Source organism: Stenella coeruleoalba (genome assembly GCF_951394435.1).
Source record: "Stenella coeruleoalba genome assembly, contig: scaffold_151, whole genome shotgun sequence".
Taxonomy (NCBI): Eukaryota; Metazoa; Chordata; class Mammalia; order Artiodactyla; family Delphinidae; genus Stenella; species Stenella coeruleoalba.
Genome location: NW_027646317.1, coordinates 735,875 through 753,832, shown reverse-complemented (window position 1 = coordinate 753,832; position 17,958 = coordinate 735,875). Strand labels below are relative to the sequence as shown.

The 17,958-nt window shown below is 44.0% G+C and overlaps 1 long non-coding RNA gene across 2 annotated transcripts in view; it reads left to right on the top strand.

Moving 5' to 3' along the window:
* The window catches only part of LOC307181174, a 255,444-nt gene that overhangs the window by 51,366 nt on the left and 186,120 nt on the right, over positions 1-17,958 (top strand). The window contains exon 1 of one of the 2 annotated variants that reach the window (XR_013826067.1): positions 746-805. The exons of the other annotated variant lie outside the window; for it this stretch is intronic. This is a non-coding gene — a long non-coding RNA (uncharacterized lncRNA). Of the gene's footprint in view, positions 1-745; positions 806-17,958 lie in introns of those variants that run through there. 2 annotated transcript variants of the gene reach the window in all.

Here is a 17,958-nt window from a genome sequence, read left to right as displayed (position 1 = left end):
TTTGCCCGTCCAGACACCTCCAGCTAGCCTCTCATTGGTTCTCACTATTCCTGTTCATCTTCCGCAGAAATTGCAAACTGGGCCAAACAGGAGGTTAAAGGCGCTGACTCTCCAAGTGGGGAGAGTGTTAGTAAAGCGTCTGGAATGTTGCACCCGAGTACCAGGGGAGGAAAACTGAGACATATTTGAACACGTCTCCCGATCACATGGTTGATCATACTCTGGGTTCCACATGCATGTTTTAGCTGAAGGAAAAATACCTAAAATCTGGGTAGTTGAAACCCGTGGAATGGGTACCATGCAATATGACTTCAAAGGGTCTTCATTTGCTCACTGAACCTCTCCAATCCTATCACTGCTGCGTTTATGCCCCTGTACACATGCTTGATTCTCTTTCGGAGACATAGCAATCTATAGGTTTTAAGATACTTACTAGTCAGGTACATTCTTAGGCGTTTAATATGCGGTGTTGAGTCCATTTCGTTGAGCAAGGAGTAGATCTTGTCTATTCCATATTTGGCTTAAGGAACTTTATCTGTGCTCATTTCAATCTCTGGTTTTATGCAGCACCCCAACTCACCTTTCCCCTTAAGCAAGCATAAGTTGGTTTTCTAAATTTGAGACCCTGTTCTGTTCTGTAATTCAGTTCCTGTGTAGCCAAGTTTACATTCCGTGTATTACTGATAACTTATGATGTTTCTTTTTCTGTGTGACTTATTTCAGTTAGAATCATCATACCTGAATCCACTCATTGTTATGCTAAGGGCCTGATGACATAGATTTCATTGCTGAGTGATATTGCTTTGTAAGTAAATACCACAACTTCTTTATCCATTTTTCACTTTCTGCGATGTTGAACTTGTACTGTAAACGAGGTTCTTGTAAACAGAGGCGTCCCAAACTTTGGGGTGGCTGTGTCTTTTTGATTTTAATTTCCCTAAGCTATAGGACCATAAGTGGCAGTGCCCTAGGCTCTGTTGCTTTGTTTTTTAGATGTTTCAGGAAACACCATACACTTCTCCCGAGTGTCTGTTGGCAATTTACATTCCGCCCATCAGCATAACAAGGCTCCCAGTTCTCCATGGCCTGTCCTGCCTTTCTGGATTTTACACTTTTTTCAGATGGCCCTTTTGACCAGGGGGAAGTGAGACTTCATTGTAGTGCAGATTTCCTTTGCAAGCTTGCTTGGTTGGCCAAAAAGGGCGTATGCGTTTTTTCCTGAATATATTCAGGAAAAAACGCATACGCCCTTTTTGGCCAAGTGCATCATTGTGGACGTTCTGCCTCTTTTCCTATGCTTCCAATGCAATTCCAGTCTACCTCCTGAAATCGGTTTCCTGCAATTCTGCCCCGCTTTCAAGTCCTCTTGGCAGCCTTACTTCAGTCTATTTTTGGACGATAGCTGTCATTTATAACTCTGCAGGTTTGTGAATTACAGTGCCCCTGAGCTCCTTTCTTCAACTCGCTTTCTTGTGCCCTGGCCGCAACACCGCAGGATGGCTTCAGGCCCTAATCTGGTTCCGGTCCGGCATGGTGAGCCTTTGGTTAATTCCTCTTCCTGGTGGGAAATGAGAGTTAAATTTGCCCGTCCAGACACCTCCAGCTAGCGTCTCATTGGTTCTCGCTATTCCTGTTCATCTTCCGCAGAAATTGCAAACTGGGCCAAACAGGAGGTTAAAGGGACTGACTCTCCAAGTGGGGAGAGTGTTAGTAAAGCGTCTGGAATGTTGCACCCGAGTACCAGGGGAGGAAAACTGAGACATATTTGAACACGTCTCCCGTTCACGTGGTTGATCATACTTGGGTTCCATATGCATGTTTTAGCTGAAAGAAGAATACCTAAAACCTGGGTAGTTGAAACCCGTGGAATGGGTACCATGCAATATGACTTCAAAGGGTCTTCATTTGCTCACCGAACCTCTCCAATCCTATCACTGCTGCGTTTATGCCCCTGTACACATGCTTGATTCTCTTTCGGAGACATAGCAATCCATAGGTTTTAAGATACTTTCTAGTCAGGTACATTCTTAGGCGTTTAATATGCGGTGTTGAGTCCATTTCGTTGAGCAAGGAGTAGCTCTTGTCTATTTCATATTTGGCTTAAGGAACTTTATCTGTGCTCATTTCAATCTCTGGTTTTATGCAGCACCCCAACTCACCTTTCCCCTTAAGCAAGCATAAGTTGGTTTTCTAAATTTGAGACACTGTTCTGTTCTGTAATTCAGTTCCTGTGTAGCCAAGTTTACATTCCGTGTATTACTGATATCTTATGATGTTTCTTTTCTGTGTGACTTATTTCAGTTAGAATCATCATACCTGAATCCACTCATTGTGCTGCTAAGGGCCTGATGACACAGATTTCATTGCTGAGTGATATTGCTTTGTAAGTAAATACCACAACTTCTTTATCCATTTTTCACTTTCTGCGATGTTGAACTTGTACTGTAAACGAGGTTCTTGTAAACAGAGCCGTTCCAAACTTTGGGGTGGCTGTGTCTTTTTGATTTTGAATTCCCTAATCTATAGGACCATAAGTGGAAGTGCCCTAGGCTCTGTTGCTTTGTTTTTTAGATGTTTCAGGAAACACCATACACTTCTCCCGAGTGGTTGTTGGCAATTTACATCCCGCCCATCAGCATAACAAGGCTCCCAGTTCTCCATGGCCTGTCCTGCCTTTCTGGATTTTACACTTTTTTCAGATGGCCCTTTTGACCGTGGGGAAGTGAGACTTCATTGTAGTGCAGATTTCCTTTGCAAGCTTGCTTGGTTGGCCAAAAAGGGCGTATGCGTTTTTTCCTGAATATATTCAGGAAAAAACGCATACGCCCTTTTTGGCCAAGTGCATCATTGTGGACGTTCTGCCTCTTTTCCTATGCTTGCAATGCAATTCCAGTCTACTTCCTGAAATCGGTTTCCTGCAATTCTGCCCCGCTTTCAAGTCCTCTTGGCAGCCTTACTTCAGTCTATTTTTGGACGATAGCTGTCATTTATAACTCTGCAGGTTTGTGAATTACAGTGCCCCTGAGCTCCTTTCTTCAACTCGCTTTCTTGTGACCTGGCCGCAACACCGCAGGATGGCTTCAGGCCCTAATCTGGTTCCGGCACGGCACGCTGAGCCTTTGGTAATTTCCTCTTCCTGGTGGGAAATGAGAGTTAAATTTGCCCGTCCAGACACCTCCAGCTAGTCTCTCATTGGTTCTCGCTATTCCTGTTCATCTTCCGCAGAAATTGCAAACTGGGCCAAACAGGAGGTTAAAGGGACTGACTCTCCAAGTGGGGAGAGTGTTAGTAAAGCGTCTGGAATGTTGCACCCGAGTACCAGGGGAGGAAAACTGAGACATATTTGAACATGTCTCCCGTTCACATGGTTGATCATACTCTGGGTTCCACATGCATGTTTTAGCTGAAGGAAGAATACCTAAAACCTGGGTAGTTGAAACCCGTGGAATGGGTACCATGCAATATGACTTCAAAGGGTCTTCATTTGCTCACCGAACCTCTCCAATCCTATCACTGCTGCGTTTATGCCCCTGTACACATGCTTGATTCTCTTTCGGAGACATAGCAATCCATAGGTTTTAAGATACTTACTAGTCAGGTACATTCTTAGGCGTTTAATATGCGGTGTTGAGTCCATTTCGTTGAGCAAGGAGTAGCTCTTGTCTATTCCATATTTGGCTTAAGGAACTTTATCTGTGCTCATTTCAATCTCTGGTGTTATGCAGCACCCCAACTCACCTTTACCCTTAAGCAAGCATAAGTTGGTTTTCTAAATTTGAGACCCTGTTCTGTTCTGTAATTCAGTTCCTGTGTAGCCAAGTTTACATTCCGTGTATTACTGATATCTTATGATGTTTCTTTTCTCTGTGACTTATTTCAGTTAGAATCATCATACCTGAATCCACTCATTGTGCTGCTAAGGGCCTGATGACACAGATTTCATTGCTGAGTGATATTGCTTTGTAAGTAAATACCAGAACTTCTTTATCCATTTTTCACCTTCTGCGATGTTGAACTTGTACTGTAAACGAGGTTCCTGTAAACACAGGCGTCCCAAACTTTGGGGTGGCTGTGTCTTTTTGATTTTAATTTCCCTAAGCTATAGGACCATAAGTGGAAGTGCCCTAGGCTCTGTTGCTTTGTTTTTTAGATGTTTCAGGAAACACCATACACTTCTCCCCAGTGTCTGTTGGCAATTTACATCCCACCCATCACCATACAAGGCTCCCAGTTCTCCATGGCCTGTCCTGCCTTTCTGGATTTTACACTTTTTTCAGATGGCCCTTTTGACCGGGGGGGAAGTGAGACTTCATTGTAGTGCAGATTTCCTTTGCAAGCTTGCTTGGTTGGCCAAAAAGGGCGTATGCGTTTTTTCCTGAATATATTCAGGAAAAAACGCATACGCCCTTTTTGGCCAAGTGCATCATTGTGGACGTTCTGCCTCTTTTCCTATGCTTTCAATGCAATTCCAGTCTACCTCCTGAAATCGGTTTCCTGCAATTCTGTCCTGCTTTCAAGTCCTCTTGGCAGCCTTACTTCAGTCTATTTTTGGACGATAGCTGTCATTTATAACTCTGCAGGTTTGTGAATTACAGTGCCCCTGAGCTCCTTTCTTCAACTCGCTTTCTTGTGAGCTGGCCGCAACACCGCAGGATGGCTTCAGGCCCTAATCTGGTTCCGGCACGGCACGCTGAGCCTTTGGTTAATTCCTCTTCCTGGTGGGAAATGAGAGTTAAATTTGCCCGTCCAGACACCTCCAGCTAGTCTCTCATTGGTTCTCGCTATTCCTGTTCATCTTCCGCAGAAATTGCAAACTGGGCCAAACAGGAGGTTAAAGACACTGACTCTCCAAGTCGGGAGAGTGTTAGTAAAGCGTCCGGAATGTTGCACCCGAGTACCAGGGTACGAAAACTGAAACATATTTGAACACGTCTCCCGATCACATGGTTGATCATACTCTGGGTTCCACATGCATGTTTTAGCTGAAGGAAGAATACCTAAAACCTGGGTAGTTGAAACCCGTGGAATGGGTACCATGCAATATGACTTCAAAGGGTCTTCATTTGCTCACCGAACCTCTCCAATCCTATCACTGCTGCGTTTATGCCCCTGTACACATGCTTGATTCTCTTTCGGAGACATAGCAATCCATAGGTTTTAAGATACTTACTAGTCAGGTACATTCTTAGGCGTTTAATATGCGGTGTTGAGTCCATTTCGTTGAGCAAGGAGTAGCTCTTGTCTATTCCATATTTGACTTAAGGAACTTTATCTGTGCTCATTTCAATCTCTGGTTTTATGCAGCACCCCAACTCACCTTTACCCTTAAGCAAGCATAAGTTGGTTTTCTAAATTTGAGACCCTGTTCTGTTCTGTAATTCAGTTCCTGTGTAGCCAAGTTTACATTCCGTGTATTACTGATATCTTATGATGTTTCTTTTTCTGTGTGACTTACTTCAGTTAGAATCATCATACCTGAATCCACTCATTGTGCTGCTAAGGGCCTGATGACACAGATTTCATTGCTGAGTGATATTGCTTTGTAAGTAAATACCACAACTTCTTTATCCATTTTTCACTTTCTGCGATGTTGAACTTGTACTGTAAACGAGGTTCTTGTAAACAGAGCCGTTCCAAACTTTGGGGTGGCTGTGTCTTTTTGATTTTAATTTCCCTAAGCTATAGGACCATAAGTGGAAGTGCCCTACGTTCTGTTGCTTTGTTTTTTAGATGTTTCAGGAAACACCATACACTTCTCCCGAGTGGTTGTTGGCAATTTACATCCCGCCCATCAGCATAACAAGGCTCCCAGTTCTCCATGGCCTGACCTGCCTTTCTGGATTTTACACTTTTTTCAGATGGCCCTTTTGACCGGGGGGAAGTGAGACTTCATTGTAGTGCAGATTTCCTTTGCAAGCTTGCTTGGTTGGCCAAAAAGGGCGTATGCGTTTTTTCCTGAATATATTCAGGAAAAAACGCATACGCCCTTTTTGGCCAAGTGCATCATTGTGGACGTTCTGCCTCTTTTCCTATGCTTTCAATGCAATTCCAGTCAACCTCCTGAAATCGGTTTCCTGCAATTCTGCCCCGCTTTCAAGTCCTCTTGGCAGCCTTACTTCAGTCTATTTTTGGACGATAGCTGTCATTTATAACTCTGCAGGTTTGTGAATTACAGTGCCCCTGAGCTCCTTTCTTCAACTCGCTTTCTTGTGCCCTGGCCGCAACACCGCAGGATGGCTTCAGGCCCTAATCTGGTTCCGGCCCGGCATGGTGAGCCTTTGGTTAATTCCTCTTCCTGGTGGGAAATGAGAGTTAAATTTGCCCGTCCAGACACCTGCAGCTAGCCTCTCATTGGTTCTCGCTATTCCTGTTCATCTTCCGCAGAAATTGCAAACTGGGCCAAACAGGAGGTTAAAGGGACTGACTCTCCAAGTGGGGAGAGTGTTAGTAAAGCGTCTGGAATGTTGCACCCGAGTACCATGGGAGGAAAACTAACACATATTTGAACACGTCTCCCGATAACATGGTTGATCATACTCTAGGTTCCACATGCATGTTTTAGCTGAAGGAAGAATACCTAAAACCTGGGTAGTTGAAACCCGTGGAATGGGTACCATGCAATATGACTTCAAAGGGTCTTCATTTGCTCACCGAACCTCTCCAATCCTATCACTGCTGCATTTATGCCCCTGTACACATGCTTGATTCTCTTTTGGAGACATAGCCATCCATAGGTTTTAAGATACTTACTAGTCAGGTACATTCTTAGGCATTTAATATGCGGTGTTGAGTCCATTTCGTTGAGCAAGGAGTAGCTCTTGTCTATTCCATATTTGGCTTAAGGAACTTTATCTGTGCTCATTTCAATCTCTGGTTTTATGCAGCACCCCAACTCACCTTTCCCCTTAAGCAAGCATAAGTTGGTTTTCGAAATTTGAGACCCTGTTCTGTTCTGTAATTCAGTTCCTGTGTAGCCAAGTTTACATTCCGTGTATTACTGATATCTTATGATGTTTCTTTTTCTGTGTGACTTATTTCAGTTAGAATCATCATACCTGAATCCACTCTTTGTGCTGCTAAGGGCCTGATGACACAGATTTCATTGCTGAGTGATATTGCTTTGTAAGTAAATACCACAACTTCTTTATCCATTTTTCACTTTCTGCGATGTTGAACTTGTACTGTAAACGAGGTTCTTGTAAACAGAGCCGTTCCAAACTTTGGGGTGGCTGTGTCTTTTTGATTTTAAATTCCCTAAGCCTTAGGACCATAAGTGGCAGTGCCCTAGGCTCTGTTGCTTTGTTTTTTAGATGTTTCAGGAAACACCATACACTTCTCCCAAGTGGTTGTTGGCAATTTACATCCCGCCCATCAGCATAACAAGGCTCCCAGTTCTCCATGGCCTGTCCTGCCTTTCTGGATTTTACACTTTTTTCAGATGGCCCTTTTGACCGGGGGGAAGTGAGACTTCATTGTAGTGCAGATTTCCTTTGCAAGCTTGCTTGGTTGGCCAAAAAGGGCGTATGCGTTTTTTCCTGAATATATTCAGGAAAAAACGCATACGCCCTTTTTGGCCAAGTGCATCATTGTGGACGTTCTGCCTCTTTTCCTATGCTTTCAATGCAATTTCAGTCTACCTCCTGAAATCGGCTTCCTGCAATTCTGCCCCACTTTCAACTCCTCTTGGCAGCCTTACTTCAGTATATTTTTGGACGATAGCTGTCATTTATAACTCTGCAGGTTTGTGAATTACAGTGCCCCTGAGCTCCTTTCTTCAACTCGCTTTCTTGTGAGCTGGCCGCAACACCGCAGGATGGCTTCAGGCCCTAATCTGGTTCCGGTACGGCACACTGAGCCTTTGGTTATTTCCTCTTCCTGGTTGGAAATGAGAGTTAAATTTGCCCGTCCAGACACCTCCAGCTAGCCTCTCATTGGTTCTCGCTATTCCTGTTCATCTTCCGCAGAAATTGCAAACTGTGCCAAACAGGAGGTTAAAGGCGCTGACTCTCCAAGTGGGGAGAGTGTTAGTAAAGCGTCTGGAATGTTGCACCCGAGTACCAGGGGAGGAAAACTGAGACATATTTGAACACGTCTCCCGTTCACATGGTTGATCATACTTGGGTTCCACATGCATGTTTTAGCTGAAGGAAGAATACCTAAAACCTGGGTAGTTGAAACCCGTGGAATGGGTACCATGCAATATGACTTCAAAGGGTCTTCATTTGCTCACCGAACCTCCCCAATCCTATCACTTCTTCGTTTATGCCCCTGTACACATGCTTGATTCTCTTTCGGAGACATAGCAATCCATAGGTTTTAAGATACTTACTAGTCAGGTACATTCTTAGGCGTTTAATATGCGGTGTTGAGTCCATTTCGTTGAGCAAGGAGGAGCTCTTGTCTATTCCATATTTGGCTTAAGGAACTTTATCTGTGCTCATTTCAATCTCTGGTTTTATGCAGCACCCCAACTCACCTTTCCCCTTAAGCAAGCATAAGTTGGTTTTCTAAATTTGAGACCCTGTTCTGTTCTGTAATTCAGTTCCTGTGTAGCCAAGTTTACATTCCGTGTATTACTGATATCTTATGATGTTTCTTTTTCTGTGTGACTTACTTCAGTTAGAATCATGATACCTGAATCCACTCATTGTGCTGCTAAGGGCCTGATGACACAGATTTCATTGCTGAGTGATATTGCTTTGTAAGTAAATACCACAACTTCTTTATCCATTTTTCACTTTCTGCGATGTTGAACTTGTACTGTAAACGAGGTTCTTGTAAACAGAGCCGTTCCAAAGTTTGGGGTGGCTGTGTCTTTTTGATTTTAATTTCCCTAAGCTATAGGACCATAAGTGGAAGTGCCCTAGGTTCTGTTGCTTTGTTTTTTAGATGTTTCAGGAAACACCATACACTTCTCCCGAGTGTCTGTTGGCAATTTACATCCCGCCCATCAGCAGAACAAGGCTCCCAGTTCTCCATGGCCTGTCCTGCCTTTCTGGATTTTACACTTTTTTCAGATGGCCCTTTTGACCGGGGGGAAGTGAGACTTCATTGTAGTGCAGATTTCCTTTGCAAGCTTGCTTGGTTGGCCAAAAAGGGCGTATGCGTTTTTTCCTGAATATATTCAGGAAAAAACGCATACGCCCTTTTTGGCCAAGTGCATCATTGTGGACGTTCTGCCTCTTTTCCTATGCTTTCAATGCAATTCCAGTCTACCTCCTGAAATCGGTTTCCTGCAATTCTGCCCCGCTTTCAAGTCCTCTTGGCAGCCTTACTTCAGTCTATTTTTGGACGATAGCTGTCATTTATAACTCTGCAGGTTTGTGAATTACAGTGCCCCTGAGCTCCTTTCTTCAACTCGCTTTCTTGTGAGCTGGCCGCAACACCGCAGGATGGCTTCAGGCCCTAATCTGGTTCCGGCACGGCACGCTGAGCCTTTGGTTATTTCCTCTTCCTGGTGGGAAATGAGAGTTAAATTTGCCCGTCCAGACACCTCCAGCTAGCCTCTCATTGGTTCTCGCTATTCCTGTTCATCTTCCGCAGAAATTGCAAACTGGGCCAAACAGGAGGTTAAAGGGACTGACTCTCCAAGTGGGGAGAGTGTTAGTAAAGCATCTGGAATGTTGCACCCGAGTACCAGGGGAGGAAAACTGAGACATATTTGAACACGTCTCCCGTTCACGTGGTTGATCATACTTGGGTTCCATATGCATGTTTTAGCTGAAGGAAGAATACCTTAAACCTTGGTAGTTGAAACCCGTGGAATGGGTACCATGCAATATGACTTCAAAGGGTCTTCATTTGCTCACCGAACCTCTCCAATCCTATCACTGCTGCGTTTATGCCCCTGTACACATGCTTGATTCTCTTTTGGAGACATAGCCATCCATAGGTTTTAAGATACTTACTAGTCAGGTACATTCTTAGGCATTTAATATGCGGTGTTGAGTCCATTTCGTTGAGCAAGGAGTAGCTCTTGTCTATTCCATATTTGGCTTAAGGAACTTTATCTGTGCTCATTTCAATCTCTGGTTTTATGCAGCACCCCAACTCACCTTTCCCCTTAAGCAAGCATAAGTTGGTTTTCTAAATTTGAGACCCTGTTCTGTTCTGTAATTCAGTTCCTGTGTAGCCAAGTTTACATTCCGTGTATTACTGATATCTTATGATGTTTCTTTTTCTGTGTGACTTATTTCAGTTAGAATCATCATACCTGAATCCACTCATTGTGCTGCTAAGGGCCTGATGACACAGATTTCATTGCTGAGTGATATTGCTTTGTAAGTACATACCACAACTTCTTTATCCATTTTTCACTTTCTGCGATGTTGAACTTGTACTGTAAACGAGGTTCTTGTAAACAGAGCCGTTCCAAACTTTGGGGTGGCTGTGTCTTTTTGATTTTAATTTCCCTAAGCTATAGGACCATAAGTGGCAGTGCCCTAGGTTCTGTTGCTTTGTTTTTTAGATGTTTCAGGAAACACCATACACTTCTCCCGAGTGTCTGTTGGCAATTTACATCCCGCCCATCAGCATAACAAGGCTCCCAGTTCTCCATGGCCTGTCCTGCCTTTCTGGATTTTACACTTTTTTCAGATGGCCCTTTTGACCGGGGAGAAGTGAGACTTCATTGTAGTGCAGATTTCCTTTGCAAGCTTGCTTGGTTGGCCAAAAAGGGCGTATGCGTTTTTTCCTGATTATATTCAGGAAAAAACGCATACGCCCTTTTTGGCCAAGTGCATCATTGTGGACGTTCTGCCTCTTTTCCTATGCTTTCAATGCAATTCCAGTCTACCTCCTGAAATCGGTTTCCTGCAATTCTGCCCCGCTTTCAAGTCCTCTTGGCAGCCTTACTTCAGTCTATTTTTGGACGATAGCTGTCATTTATAACTCTGCAGGTTTGTGAATTACAGTGCCCCTGAGCTCCTTTCTTCAACTCGCTTTCTTGTGAGCTGGCCGCAACACCGCAGGATGGCTTCAGGCCCTAATCTGGTTCCGGCACGGCACGCTGAGCCTTTGGTTATTTCCTCTTCCTGGTGGGAAATGAGAGTTAAATTTGCCCGTCCAGACACCTCCAGCTAGCCTCTCATTGGTTCTCGCTATTCCTGTTCATCTTCCGCAGAAATTGCAAACTGGGCCAAACAGGAGGTTAAAGGGACTGACTCTCCAAGTCGGGAGAGTGTTAGTAAAGCGTCTGGAATGTTGCACCCGAGTACCAGGGGAGGAAAACTGAGTCATATTTGAACACGTCTCCCGTTCATGTGGTTGATCATACTTGGGTTCCATATGCATGTTTTAGCTGAAGGAAGAATACCTTAAACCTGGGTAGTTGAAACCCGTGGAATGGGTACCATGCAATATGACTTCAAAGGGTCTTCATTTGCTCACCGAACCTCTCCAATCCTATCACTGCTGCGTTTATGCCCCTGTACACATGCTTGATTCTCTTTTGGAGACATAGCCATCCATAGGTTTTAAGATACTTTCTAGTCAGGTACATTCTTAGGCATTTAATATGCGGTGTTGAGTCCATTTCGTTGAGCAAGGAGTAGCTCTTGTCTATTCCATATTTGGCTTAAGGAATTTTATCTGTGCTCATTTCAATCTCTGGTTTTATGCAGCACCCCAACTCACCTTTTCCCTTAAGCAAGCATAAGTTGGTTTTCTAAATTTGAGACCCTGTTCTGTTCTGTAATTCAGTTCCTGTGTAGCCAAGTTTACATTCCGTGTATTACTGATATCTTATGATGTTTCTTTTTCTGTGTGACTTATTTCAGTTAGAATCATCATACCTGAATCCACTCATTGTGCTGCTAAGGGCCTGATGACACAGATTTCATTGCTGAGTGATATTGCTTTGTAAGTAAATACCACAACTTCTTTATCCATTTTTCACTTTCTGCGATGTTGAACTTGTACTGTAAACGAGGTTCTTGTAAACAGAGCCGTTCCAAACTTTGGGGTGGCTGTGTCTTTTTGATTTTAAATTCCCTAAGCTATAGGACCATAAGTGTTAGTGCCCTAGGCTCTGTTGCTTTGTTTTTTAGATGTTTCAGGAAACACCATACACTTCTCCCGAGTGGTTGTTGGCAATTTACATCCCGCCCATCAGCATAACAAGGCTCCCAGTTCTCCATGGCCTGTCCTGCCTTTCTGGATTTTACACTTTTTTCAGATGGCCCTTTTGACCGGGGAGAAGTGAGACTTCATTGTAGTGCAGATTTCCTTTGCAAGCTTGCTTGGTTGGCCAAAAAGGGCGTATGCGTTTTTTCCTGAATATATTCAGGAAAAAACGCATACGCCCTTTTTGGCCAAGTGCATCATTGTGTACGTTCTGCCTCTTTTCCTATGCTTTCAATGCAATTCCAGTCTACCTCCTAAAATCGGTTTCCTGCAATTCTTCCCCGCTTTCAAGTCCTCTTGGCAGCCTTACTTCAGTCTATTTTTGGACGATAGCTGTCATTTATAACTCTGCAGGTTTGTGAATTACAGTGCCCCTGAGCTCCTTTCTTCAACTCGCTTTCTTGTGAGCTGGCCGCAACACCGCAGGATGGCTTCAGGCCCTAATCTTGTTCCGGCACGGCACGCTGAGCCTTTGGTTAATTCCTCTTCCTGGTGGGAAATGAGAGTTAAATTTGCCCGTCCAGACACCTCCAGCTAGCCTCTCATTGGTTCTCGCTATTCCTGTTCATCTTCCGCAGAAATTGCAAACTGGGCCAAACAGGAGGTTAAAGGGACTGACTCTCCAAGTGGGGAGAGTGTTAGTAAAGCATCTGGAATGTTGCACCCGAGTACCAGGGGAGGAAAACTGAGACATATTTGAACACGTCTCCCGTTCACAATGTTGATCATACTCTGGGTTCCACATGCATGTTTTAGCTGAAGGAAGAATACCTTAAACCTGGAGAGTTGAGACCCGTGGAATGGGTACCATGCAATATGACTTCAAAGGGTCTTCATTTGCTCACCGAACCTCTCCAATCCTATCACTGCTGCATTTATTCCCCTGTACACACGCTTGATTCTCTTTTGGAGACATAGCAATCCATAGGTTTTAAGATACTTACTAGTCAGGTACATTCTTAGGGGTTTAATATGGGGTTTTGAGTCCATTTCGTTGAGCAAGGAGTAGCTCTTGTCTATTCCATATTTGGCTTAAGGAACTTTATCTGTGCTCATTTCAATCTCTGGTTTTATGCAGCACCCCAACTCACCTTTCCCCTTAAGCAAGCATAAGTTGGTTTTCTAAATTTGAGACCCTGTTCTGTTTTGGAATGCAGTTCCTGTGTAGCCAAGTTTACATTCCGTGTATTAGTGATATCTTATGATGTTTCTTTTTCTGTGTGACTTATTTCAGTTAGAATCATCGTACCTGAATCCACTCATTATGCTGCTACGGGCCTGATGACATAGATTTCATTGCTGAGTGATACTGCATTGTACGTAAGTACCACAAGTTCTTTATCCATTTTTCACTTTCTGCGATGTTGAACTTGTACTGTAAACGAGGTTCTTGTAAACAAAGGCGTCCCAAACTTTCGGGTGGCTGTGTCTTTTTGATTTTAATTTCCCTAAGCTATAGGACCATAAGTGGCAGTGCCCTAGGCTCTGTTGCTTTGTTTTTTAGATGTTTCAGGAAACACCATACACTTCTCCCGAGTGTCTGTTGGCAATTTACATCCCGCCCATCAGCATAACAAGGCTCCCAGTTCTCCATGGCCTGTCCTGCCTTTCTGGATTTTACACTTTTTTCAGATGGCCCTTTTGACCGGGGGGAAGTGAGACTTCATTGTAGTGCAGATTTCCTTTGCAAGCTTGCTTGGTTGGCCAAAAAGGGCGTATGCGTTTTTTCCTGAATATATTCAGGAAAAAACGCATACGCCCTTTTTGGCCAAGTGCATCATTGTGGACGTTCTGCCTCTTTTCCTATGCTTTCAATGCAATTCCAGTCTACCTCCTGAAATCGGTTTCCTGCAATTCTGCCCCGCTTTCAAGTCCTCTTGGCAGCCTTACTTCAGTCTATTTTTGGACGATAGCTGTCATTTATAACTCTGCAGGTTTGTGAATTACAGTGCCCCTGAGCTCCTTTCTTCAACTCGCTTTCTTTTGAGCTGGCCGCAACACCGCAGGATGGCTTCAGGCCCTAATCTGGTTCCGGCACGGCACGCTGAGCCTTTGGTTAATTCCTCTTCCTGGTGGGAAATGAGAGTTAAATTTGCCCGTCCAGACACCTCCAGCTAGCCTCTCATTGGTTCTCGCTATTCCTGTTCATCTTCCGCAGAAATTGCAAACTGGGCCAAACAGGAGGTTAAAGGGACTGACTCTCCAAGTGGGGAGAGTGTTAGTAAAGCGTCTGGAATGTTGCACCCGAGTACCAGGGGAGGAAAACTGAGACATATTTGAACACGTCTCCCGATCACATGGTTGATCATACTCTAGGTTCCACATGCATGTTTTAGCTGAAGGAAGAATACCTAAAACCTGGGTAGTTGAAACCCGTGGAATGGGTACCATGCAATATGACTTCAAAGGGTCTTCATTTGCTCACCGAACCTCTCCAATCCTATCACTGCTGCGTTTATGCCCCTGTACACATGCTTGATTCTCTTTCGGAGACATAGCAATCCATAGGTTTTAAGATACTTACTAGTCAGGTACATTCTTAGGCGTTTAATATGCGGTGTTGAGTCCATTTCGTTGAGCAAGGAGTAGCTCTTGTCTATTCCATATTTGGCTTAAGGAACTTTATCTGTGCTCATTTCAATCTCTGGTTTTATGCAGCAACCCAACTCACCTTTCCCCTTAAGCAAGCATAAGTTGGTTTTCTAAATTTGAGAACCTGTTCTGTTTTGGAATTCAGTTCCTGTGTAGCCAAGTTTACATTCCGTGTATTAGTGATATCTTATGATGTTTCTTTTTCTGTGTGACTTATTTCAGTTAGAATCATCGTACCTGAATCTACTCATTATGCTGCTACGGTCCTGATGACATAGATTTCATTGCTGAGTGATACTGCATTGTACGTAAGTACCACAAGTTCTTTATCCATTTTTCACTTTCTGCGATGGTGAACTTGTACTGTAAACGAGGTTCTTGTAAACAGAGCCGTTCCAAACTTTGGGGTGGCTGTGTCTTTTTGATTTTAATTTCCCTAAGCTATAGGACCATAAGTGGAAGTGCCCTAGGCTCTGTTGCTTTGTTTTTTAGATGTTTCAGGAAACACCATACACTTCTCCCGAGTGTCTGTTGCCAATTTACATCCTGCCCATCAGCATAACAAGGCTCCCAGTTCTCAATGGCCTGTTGCCTTTCTGGATTTTACACTTTTTTCAGATGGCCCTTTTGACCGGGGGGAAGTGAGACTTCATTGTAGTGCAGATTTCCTTTGCAAGCTTGCTTGGTTGGCCAAAAAGGGCGTATGCGTTTTTTCCTGATTATATTCAGGAAAAAACGCATACGCCCTTTTTGGCCAAGTGCATCATTGTGGACGTTCTGCCTCTTTTCCTATGCTTTCAATGCAATTCCAGTCTACCTCCTGAAATCGGTTTCCTGCAATTCTGCCCCGCTTTCAAGTCCTCTTGGCAGCCTTACTTCAGTCTATTTTTGGACGATAGCTGTCATTTATAACTCTGCAGGTTTGTGAATTACAGTGCCCCTGAGCTCCTTTCTTCAACTCGCTTTCTTGTGACGTGGCCGCAACACCGCAGGATGGCTTCAGGCCCTAATCTGGTTCCGGCCCGGCATGCTGAGCCTTTGGTTAATTCCTCTTCCTGGTGGGAAATGAGAGTTAAATTTGCCCGTCCAGACACCTCCAGCTAGCCTCTCATTGGTTCTCGCTATTCCTGTTCATCTTCCGCAGAAATTGCAAACTGGGCCAAACAGGAGGTTAAAGGGACTGACTCTCCAAGTGGGGAGAGTGTTAGTAAAGCGTCTGGAATGTTGCACCCGAGTACCAGGGGAGGAAAACTGAGACATATTTGAACACGTCTCCCGATCACATGGTTGATCATACTCTAGGTTCCACATGCATGTTATAGCTGAAGGAAGAATACCTTAAACCTGGGTAGTTGAAACCTGTGGAATGGGTACCATGCAATATGACTTCAAAGGGTCTTCATTTGCTCACCGAACCTCTCCAATCCTATCACTGCTGCGTTTATGCCCCTGTACACATGCTTGATTCTCTTTCGGAGACATAGCAATCCATAGGTTTGAAGATACTTACTAGTCAGGTACATTCTTAGGCGTTTAATATGCGGTGTTGAGTCCATTTCGTTGAGCAAGGAGTAGCTCTTGTCTATTCCATATTTGGCTTAAGGAACTTTATCTGTGCTCATTTCAATCTCTGGTTTAATGCAGCACCCCAACTCACCTTTACCCTTAAGCAAGCATAAGTTGGTTTTCTAAATTTGAGACCCTGTTCTGTTCTGTAATTCAGTTCCTGTGTAGCCAAGTTTACATTCCGTGTATTACTGATATCTTATGATGTTTCTTTTTCTGTGTGACTTATTTCAGTTAGAATCATACCTGAATCCACTCATTGTGCTGCTAAGGGCCTGATGACACAGATTTCATTGCTGAGTGATATTGCTTTGTAAGTAAATACCACAACTTCTTTATCCATTTTTCACTTTCTGCGATGTTGAACTTGTACTGTAAACGAGGTTCTTGTAAACAGAGCCGTTCCAAACTTTGGGGTGGCTGTGTCTTTTTGATTTTAAATTCCCTAAGCTATAGGACCATAAGTGTTAGTGCCCTAGGCTCTGTTGCTTTGTTTTTTAGATGTTTCAGGAAACACCATACACTTCTCCCGAGTGGTTGTTGGCAATTTACATCCCGCCCATCAGCATAACAAGGCTCCCAGTTCTCCATGGCCTGTCCTGCCTTTCTGGATTTTACACTTTTTTCAGATGGCCCTTTTGACCGGGGGGAAGTGAGACTTCATTGTAGTGCAGATTTCCTTTGCAAGCTTGCTTGGTTGGCCAAAAAGGGCGTATGCGTTTTTTCCTGAATATATTCAGGAAAAAACGCATACGCCCTTTTTGGCCAAGTGCATCATTGTGGACGTTCTGCCTCTTTTCCTATGCTTTCAATGCAATTCCAGTCTACCTCCTGAAATCGGTTTCCTGCAATTCTGCCCCGCTTTCAACTCCTCTTGGCAGCCTTACTTCAGTCTATTTTTGGACGATAGCTGTCATTTATAACTCTGCAGGTTTGTGAATTACAGTGCCCCTGCGCTCCTTTCTTCAACTCGGTTTCTTTTGAGCTGGCCGCAACACCGCAGGATGACTTCAGGCCCTAATCTGGTTCCGGTACGGCACGCTGAGCCTTTGGTTATTTCCTCTTCCTGTTGGGAAATGAGAGTTAAATTTGCCCGTCCAGACACCTCCAGCTAGCCTCTCATTGGTTCTCGCTATTCCTGTTCATCTTCCGCAGAAATTGCAAACTGGGCCAAACAGGAGGTTAAAGGCGCTGACTCTCCAAGTGGGGAGAGTGTTAGTAAAGCGTCTGGAATGTTGCACCCGAGTACCAGGGGAGGAAAACTGAGACATATTTGAACACGTCTCCCGATCACATGGTTGATCATACTCTGGGTTCCACATGCATGTTTTAGCTGAAGGAAGAATACCTAAAACCTGGGTAGTTGAAACCCGTGGAATGGGTACCATGCAATATGACTTCAAAGGGTCTTCATTTGCTCACCGAACCTCTCCAATCCTATCACTGCTGTGTTTATGCCCCTGTACACATGCTTGATTCTCTTTTGGAGACATAGCAATCCATAGGTTTTAAGATACTTACTAGTCAGGTACATTCTTAGGCGTTTAATATGCGGTGTTGAGTCCATTTCGTTGAGCAAGGAGTAGCTCTTGTCTATTCCATATTTGGCTTAAGGAACTTTATCTGTGCTCATTTCAATCTCTGGTTTTATGCAGCAACCCAACTCACCTTTCCCCT